The 8478-nt window shown below is 37.9% G+C and overlaps 1 protein-coding gene across 1 annotated transcript in view; it reads left to right on the top strand.

The window, feature by feature from the left end:
- The window catches only part of SLC36A4 (solute carrier family 36 member 4), a 134910-nt gene that overhangs the window by 40794 nt on the left and 85638 nt on the right, over nt 1-8478 (top strand). The window lies entirely within an intron of this gene.

The raw sequence follows: 8478 nt of genomic DNA, 5'->3' as shown, positions 1-8478 counted from the left end.
AAGTCTGTGCATTACTTTGCTGATATTTTAGAATTTGCAGCAGCACTGTGTTTCAACTGTTTACTTGTTTGGTTGGTCTTGCCCTTTCGGATAGTTAAAAGAAATTACATTTCCTTTGTCTTGGAAGAAATATCACGAAAAAAATGTGTTTATGTTCAAACAACTACTGAAGAAAAGAACAATTTAACAACTGACACAAGCCTAAATTTGCTTCTTTGACATGATAAATGGTTGTATTTTACTTTCCTTGATAAAAAAGACCATTTTGTGGTCCTCTCCATTCCTGCTTCTTGCAACATGCTGCAAGGAATGTTCTCATCAGGCTTGAAAAGCAACTTGACCAGTTTAACAAGGAAAGTTGCTTTTCCATTGACTTTTTCTGTCCTTGAGCGCCGTGATGAGAGAGCATAGTGTAAATTTTTAAAAACATAAACAACCTGAGCCTTGGTACGAGAAAGTTGTAATATAATATATTTTCTGACAATCTAAGCACATTTAACCAACACATCTAAATCTCATCCAAACAATACCGTCTCAGAAGACCTGGAATCCAGTGGCTAAGTTTACATTTTACATGCTTCAATTAAAATGCTATTGACTTTGAGGGAAATTAATTTCTTTTCAAAATCATACCTTAGGTTATTGTAATATGTACTGTGTGTATGTCAAGCCAAAGTTATGTATAGAGTGAGATAAGAATAGATTTCCAGATGGATTTTACTGCTGTCCAGGATTTATGTTAGAGAAATTTCCCTTCTTTACAGTATTGTCTCAGTCACAAGGGGTTAATAAGGCAGGAATCGAGGCAAAATCAGTAATAGCAACTCAGAATAAATAAAACCTGTTTTTGTAAGGTAGATGAGGGCTACAACCCCTATTGGATGTTTATTGCTGCCTCTATGGTCATTTTTGCCAGGACAGTAGATGAGGAATAATAGCAGTAAAAACCTAACAGGTGTTGCAAATCAGGTAATTTTTTGCATCAACTTGTACAACTTGATCCTTGTAGTCAGGATTTGTTTTTTGTTTTTTTTAAATGAGGTATGTGCATAGAAGATACATACCAAGTAGGAAAAAATAAAAGCAAACAGAAGGAAGATTTACCAGCCTATCTTGACCATTTTAGCATGAGGGAACAGTAGAAATAACTTTCAGGTTTTCATTGAACCCCTTCTATAACTACTGTATCCACAGCTCACAGTATATAAGCATGGTAGTCAGTAGGAAGAATGAATCTTACATTGCTGGCCATTGGAAAGAATGTTATCCGTAAAGAGAACCAAAAAAATCATTGGTGTCACTTAAACGAACCTGAAAAATCACCAATTGCTGATTCTATGAGGAACCCTGGTTGAAAAACACTGAGCGCTACTAACCAGACACACATAGCCTCTGTTCATCTTTGAAACACTCACCCTGTTAGGCTACATACACACATCCAATAATTGTCCTTGAAAAGGATTTTTCACGATCCTTTCCAACAACAAAAAACTGCAAGGGCAGCACGATGGCTCAGAGGTTAGCACTCTTGCCTGCAGCAGCACTAAATCCTAGCCAGGACATTATCTGCATGGAGTTTGCAGGTTCTCCCCGTGTTTGCGTGGGTTTCCTCTGGGTACTCCGGTTTCCTCCCACACCCCAAAAACATGCAGTTAAGTTAATTGGCTTCCCCCTAAATTGACGTTAGACTACATTTAATAACATATGACTATAGTAGGGACATTAGATTGTGAGCTCCTTTGGGGGACAGTTAGTGACATGACTATTGACTTTGTACAGCGCTGCGTAATATGATGGCGCTATATAAATACTGTGTAATAATAATAATAATGATGCATGAACGAGCACTGTACATACAGCGCCCTTCCGCTCTATTGAGAGGGGAGGAGGGAGAAGGGCGGAGCGGCACCCTGCAACCTGCACTCTCTCCCCTTCAGTTGTATTATGATTGTTCATGGATCCGCCAGGACTGATCCATGATCGACGTCAGATGAGCGCTGTACGCACTCCAGATTCGCGTCCAGTATTAGCCTTGAGACGATTATCAGACGAGAATCATCTGATGTGTTTATGTAGCCTTATATACCTGCAAAATATCATCTCAGTTTCTCAGACTTGCCCAAAAGGTCATAAATGTTCAGCTTTGTTCTGAGTAGATGTTGTTTATGATACAGAATGTTTTAACAAATTGTCATTGCATTAGAATTTACATTTCTCATTTAGCCAGGGGCCAAATAGCTGTTATGACCCACTGTCCGTAAGGCTGTTTGTTTTCTACTATGTAGTGCTCTTGTAAACTTATAGCAAGGGATTACCACTCAGTGAAATGCAGGAAATGTCTTTTTAATTAAAACATGACCAGCAGGGACAAATCGAATGTATTTTATACTAGACACATTGTTTTTTATTTTGAACAACAAATGCTGCATCCAGAACAAAACACATCAGGGTTTGTTCCTGTTGTGTGTGATTTAATAAAAAAGAAAGCAAAAAAATGCATTTTCTGTATTCCAGCTTGCAATGATCCCTTGCTGTGCGTTTATGATATACTATAGGTGGAAATGGGCTGACCCAGCACCTGGGAATCGCAGAGGATTGTGAGCCAGGTATTCATCTGGGTTGTGCTTTGACTATACATATTTCCCTGGTGGTTGGGGAGGAAGACCACATCTTTGGTGAACACAGAGGGCCTGATGTATTAAAGCTCTACATGACTGGAGAGGATACACTTTTATCAGTGTTCCAAAAAACCTGGAATGGATCCAGTCCAAGATTGAAAACATTTGCTAACAAATGGCAAATGACTTTAAGAAATCCATTCCAGGTTTGCTGCATCACCCAGGTTCTCTTAGGTGTGTATCCTCTCCAACCTAGGAGAGCTTTACTAACATTACATGGGACCATAGATTCAACCTACTTCCTTGGCAGACATTTATTATATTAGTTTCAGTAAATTTACTAACCACACTGAATAATTGTTCCTCTTGGCTGTGTTCTTGCTTTTTAAAACACTTAGTAAATATTTATCATTTGAGAAGTAAACCTGAATAATACAATTTGTTTGCTAAAGAATTTAAGCAGTTCTGCTTGAGCTGTCAAATTAACTCTATTGGTTTGTTAAAAAAGAACACAATTTCATTTTGCTTGAGTGTTTTATTTAATGACATCTAATATATTTTAACACATGATTACCTCTTTGCATTTTCTTTTTCCACTGTTTTGTATGTGTGAGGTCCCCTCCATGGGATCTTGCTAGGCTAGTCATAGACATGGAGATATCATCCCAGTAAACCAAACTGGTGAAGAAACATTTGCCTGATCTTTGCAATGCCAGGGCTGCAGTTTCTTAGGCAGATCATCTAAGGGAATTAAAGCCCAACTCTACCTTCCTGTCATGGGAGCTGTAGAATGTGCTTTGTTTGAGGTGCCTTATTTTCAAAGGAGGACCAACAGATCTTATAAAAAGAAAAGGTTTATTTACAGATTTTGATACTTTTTATATATTATTTACAAAAAAAGAATGTTAAGGGTATAAAAGAAAGGGTTCTCACTCCATATCTAGCACGTGGTCATTATCACTCACATCCATCATTGGTGAAGTGTTACTCCAGAGCTCACACAGTTTGTCCTTTATTATTATTATTATTATACAGTATTTATTTAGCGCCATCATATTACGCAGCGCTGTAAAAAGTCGATAGTCATGTCACTAACTGTCCCTCAAAGAAGCTCACAATATAATGTCCCTACTATAGTCATATGTTATTAAACATAATCTAAGGTCAATTTAGGGGGAAGTCAAATAACCTAATTGCATGTTATTGGGGTGTGGGTGGAAACCTGAGTACCCAGGGGAAACCCACGCAGACACGGGGAGAACCTGCAAACTCCATGCAGATAATGTCCTGGCTGGGATTTGAACCTAGGACCTAGCACAGCAAAGGCAAGAGTGCTACTCCTGAGCCACCACACTGCCTGTGCTGTCCTTGTCCTTGACTTGAGATTATAACAGACCCCTGCCCCTCCAGGAGAACTGAAGCAATAGTAAACTGCTTTGGGCAGAAAATGCCACCAGGCATCCACTCATGGAACCTCCATCATTGGGCCCGGTTTATTAAAGCTCTTCAAGGCTGGAGAGGATACACTTACATCAGGGAAGCTGGGTGATCCAGAGCCTGTATGGACTGATCCCACAGAGGAACTACTGAAGCACAAATTGCTGAAAAAAAGTGGAACTAAAGTCCCACTTTTAACATTGGCAATTCAGGCAGGTAATTATTGCAGAAAGGGACAGGCAATGTTCTTACCGCTGCCCAGCTGTCGAATTTGTACAATCCTGGCTTCCCTTGCATGTGTCAGGAATGAATGAGCTCCCAAATGCTTTGGCAAGAGGTTTGTCATGGCGGAATGGCTAATCAAGGTGGCTGCAGTTCATCTCCCAGGAAGAAAAGAAAAAGGAAGATGACAGTGCCCTGTAATTGAAAAGGAATGAGTGGGTATCAAGAAAGAAAGGTGTCAGGACACACAGTGTATTGCTGCTTCCTGCATATGGGGCTTCTTAGCCACATGCCACCATTCTGATTGCCCATGTTTATTCCTATCCGCTGTTGAAAGCACCTACATTGAGCATGTGAACATCAGGACTAAACCATAAAGCAATGGAAGAATGTGGCCTGGTCTAATAAATAATATTTTCTTTAAGATCATGAAGATCCTCTAGACTGTAAGCTCTTCAGGACAGGGTCCTCTCCTCCTCCTCTGTCACTGTCTGTATCTGTCTGTCATTTCAAACTTCTATTTAATGTACAGTGCTGCGTAATATGTTGCTGCTTTATAAATCCTGGTTAATAATATTAATAATAAAAATAATAATAATGTCAGGATACATTCTGACACCTTTTCTTTCATGGTGATTATTAGACAATAGAAGAATATAGCCTGATTTGATAAATCCTATTTCTTTTAGTCTATGTATATATAGTATATATGGTGCGATAACCTGGGAAAAACATCCTAGGTCAGAGGTCAGAAAATCTTGAATCCAAGTACGAATCGGCTTGGATTGAACTTTCCAAGCAACACTTATAATTCTTTTTTGCATTTTTGCAATTCATTTAGCATATATCTGCTGGTCTAAGAGATGGGTTGCACACAATGACTGGCAGGAGACTTCATTCCCATCCCGATGCCTTTGAATGCTGTACTCATTTTGGTGAAAATTACAAGCTGCTGCTTTTGTCCTGTTGATGAAAATACCTCTTATTTCCTGTCTCACTGGCACACAATAGAATTGAAACAAGATGTGATGATGTCACTGATATCAACTCAAAACTTCTGGAAATCTACGTTAATTCTGTGCTTATAAAAACACAATATAATATACATCCGATGATATTGTAAAGTTGCACATTATATCTACCACCAGGCAATTTTATCAAATTGCTATACTTTATATAATGTAATGAAACATAATTCCAGGATTTTTAGTATTAAACATTACTCTGCATAATAATTAACTTCTATCTATTATCTTAATCAGAGAAATCTGTACTAAAAAGTGTGTTATGATTTTCCCTTACAGACACTGGTAAACCGTTATTATCTGCAAAAGCAAGCAATTCTTCCATTCTTCACTAAAATGTCTCTTTGCCCTCATGTTTCATTGATATCAATTATATTATTATAAATGATGTTATTATTATTTTTTAATGCTTAACCAAATAGAGCTTTTGCAGAATGCTTGTCAACAATGATGACACCCTATCATATTTTCTTAACCTTTTTACTATGGGGAAAACCCTTGACATAGCTTGTACATTTAGGGAAGAATGTCACCCTTACAGATAGCCAAATAGATCATTGGTATCAGTTAAACTGCCCTGAGAGTCACAAATTGCTCATTGTTCAAGGAACCCCCAGCAACCTCTGGGGGAACCATGGTTGAGAAACTCAGTTCTATATTGTGTATTAAGCAGGTGCTATCAGCAATTATCGCATAACCTGCAACCTCTCCGGTTTCTAAACGCTAGTCGGCCCAGGCAGCTGTTAGTAACAGAACTCAAATACTTTTAAAAGAATTCTGAAGAATAACACTCCCTTTGCAAGGAGCATTCTGCATGAAAATTTACTGCAGACACAATGATGGTAAATTGAGTGGAATTTCCTTGCCATTGTTGTATAGTTTCCCATTGATTTTATTTGTTGCCTGAAGTTAGTCCTTAGCCTGTATGTTTATGATACTTGTAAAATGATTTACAGTTGGAGCTAGGCAGTTTCTTCCTGAGAATCCAGCTTTTTCGTATGTTCTTATTATCATCATTTATCATCACTAAAACGGTTCACTTCCTGCGAATTTGTGCACGGTTTTCAATAGTGCTATAGAACCATGGCCTCTATTTGTTTTGGAGCAGATCATGAAGTGATAGATGGTCATTCCATTGTATAGATCACCATGCAGTCTCTGATAATAATATACTATCACGCTTTTCTTCCAAATAAAGCAGGAAGAGAATGAACAGAAGAGGTTTTATAAACCATGTAATGGACAGCAGTTTCATAGATGGCAAGTAATTACAGCAGGTCGTGGATGTTAAAATTATTCCTCAGCACAGGAATTTAAATGATTTAAAGTGCTTTTCACATACCATAAACGTGTTTAAAGTTTAACAACTACATTTTGTTAATACAGTTGATTTAAACTCAATTTTAAAATCTATAAACTTTCATGCATTTGTATAATAATTTTAAAAGTTCTAACTCTGCAGTTTTCATTAAAGTAACCTAAAGAGACAACAACAAACCTGAAATGACTCCTATAGTGTTCTCCCAAGCCCCATTTAGCCTGGCCCACCACCTGGCACTTTTCTGTAATCACTCGGCTGTATTGGGGTGGTTACTATAAAGTATTGGGTCAGAATACAGTGTTCATCATCAACCTACAGCTTCTTCCCACCAAGCTTAAAAACATTTCTGGGAAGAATACTGATGCAATGATGTGCTGCCGCTAATGCAGCCACTTTATGTAGACAATGGGCCTGAATAAAGCTCTCAAAGACTGGAGAACATAGACTATCATAGGTGAACCTGGGTCATCCAGCAAACCTTGGGTCATCCAGCAAACCTTGAAACGATTCTGTCAATGACTGAAAACATTTGTCAAATTATATGAAATAATTTTAGGAAATTATTTCTAGGTTTGCTGGATCCCCCAGGTTCACCCATAATAGTCTACGTTCTACAATCTTGGAGAGATTTAATATATCAGGCCCAATAGAATTGAAGGGGCTCCAGGAGATTAGTAGCACTGGGTTTAAAAGAAAATCAAATGCTCAACTCTACTGAACACCTTTAACAAGAATTGGAATTCTGGTTCTGAGCCTGGTCTTCTGGTTTTTAGGTGTTTCTATTGAATGATATTGCTCATGCTACAGCAAGCAAAAGCATTTTATTCAAGTTTTCATTTTCAACCTTGGCAACAGTTTTAGGTAAGGTTCTGTTTGGTCTGAGCATGACTGTGTCCCTATTCATAAGGTCAGCTCAAAAAATAAATGGTTTGATGGTCATGGTGTGGGAGGCCTCAAGTGGCTTGCACAAAACAGTGACCCTAACTCTATAAAGATTTTTGTGTTGAATTATATTACTGACTGCAAGCCATGTGTTCCCTTAACACCCATATCCGATTTAACAAATCCCCTCTTGAGTTAATGGATACACACTCTCACAAACACACTTCAGTATTGTGCAGAAGCTTTTTACAAATAGTGGAGGCCGATATTATCTGCAAAGGAAAAGGGCAACTCCATAATAAAGTCTATAGTTTGCAATGTAATGTCAAACAAGCTCATCCACAAACTTTTTGGTAGCATAACTGCCTTTCTAACGTGGTGAAACATAATTGCTTTAAAAGTTATGGTAAATTTTTACACAACTCTCTATATCAGCCATTCTCAACTAGGGTTGCATAGGAATTTGTCAAGAGTTCCATGAGCTGTGGCCGATTGAACACCTATAATATAGTGCTTACATAATTCTGATGGCAACACCACTTGGCAGAGCCAGCCACTTATGTATGGAAGGTATTCTTACAAACTGACATTTAATGTAAATAACTTTTTTCTTTTTAATATCACATAACGGGTTCCCAGACACCTGAAAGTTTTTAGAGGATTCCTTGGGGTAAAAAGGTTGAAAATGCTGATCACAACTGATATTTTGCACTGGCACATCTATTTTTTTTTAAATAAATTTTTGATATATAATATAACAAAGAATTGGGGGATATGGGCAAACAACAGGTGTAGGGTAAATAACATACAGTTTAGTTATAATGTTAACATCAACAGTTGTAGCTGATATGGAAGGGCCTGTTTCTTCCCTGGCACATTTATTTCATGCTAAAAGATAATGGAACACAAGTGCGAACTTATAATGTATTTACAGCAGCTGGAATCTCAGTTGGGTGGGGACCATGTCAGGAAC

The sequence above is a fragment of the Pyxicephalus adspersus genome, chromosome 1 (genome assembly GCF_032062135.1).
Source record: "Pyxicephalus adspersus chromosome 1, UCB_Pads_2.0, whole genome shotgun sequence".
Classification (NCBI taxonomy): Eukaryota; Metazoa; Chordata; class Amphibia; order Anura; family Pyxicephalidae; genus Pyxicephalus; species Pyxicephalus adspersus.
Note: the sequence above shows the minus strand (reverse complement) of the source record. Positions and strands in the feature narration are given on the sequence as shown.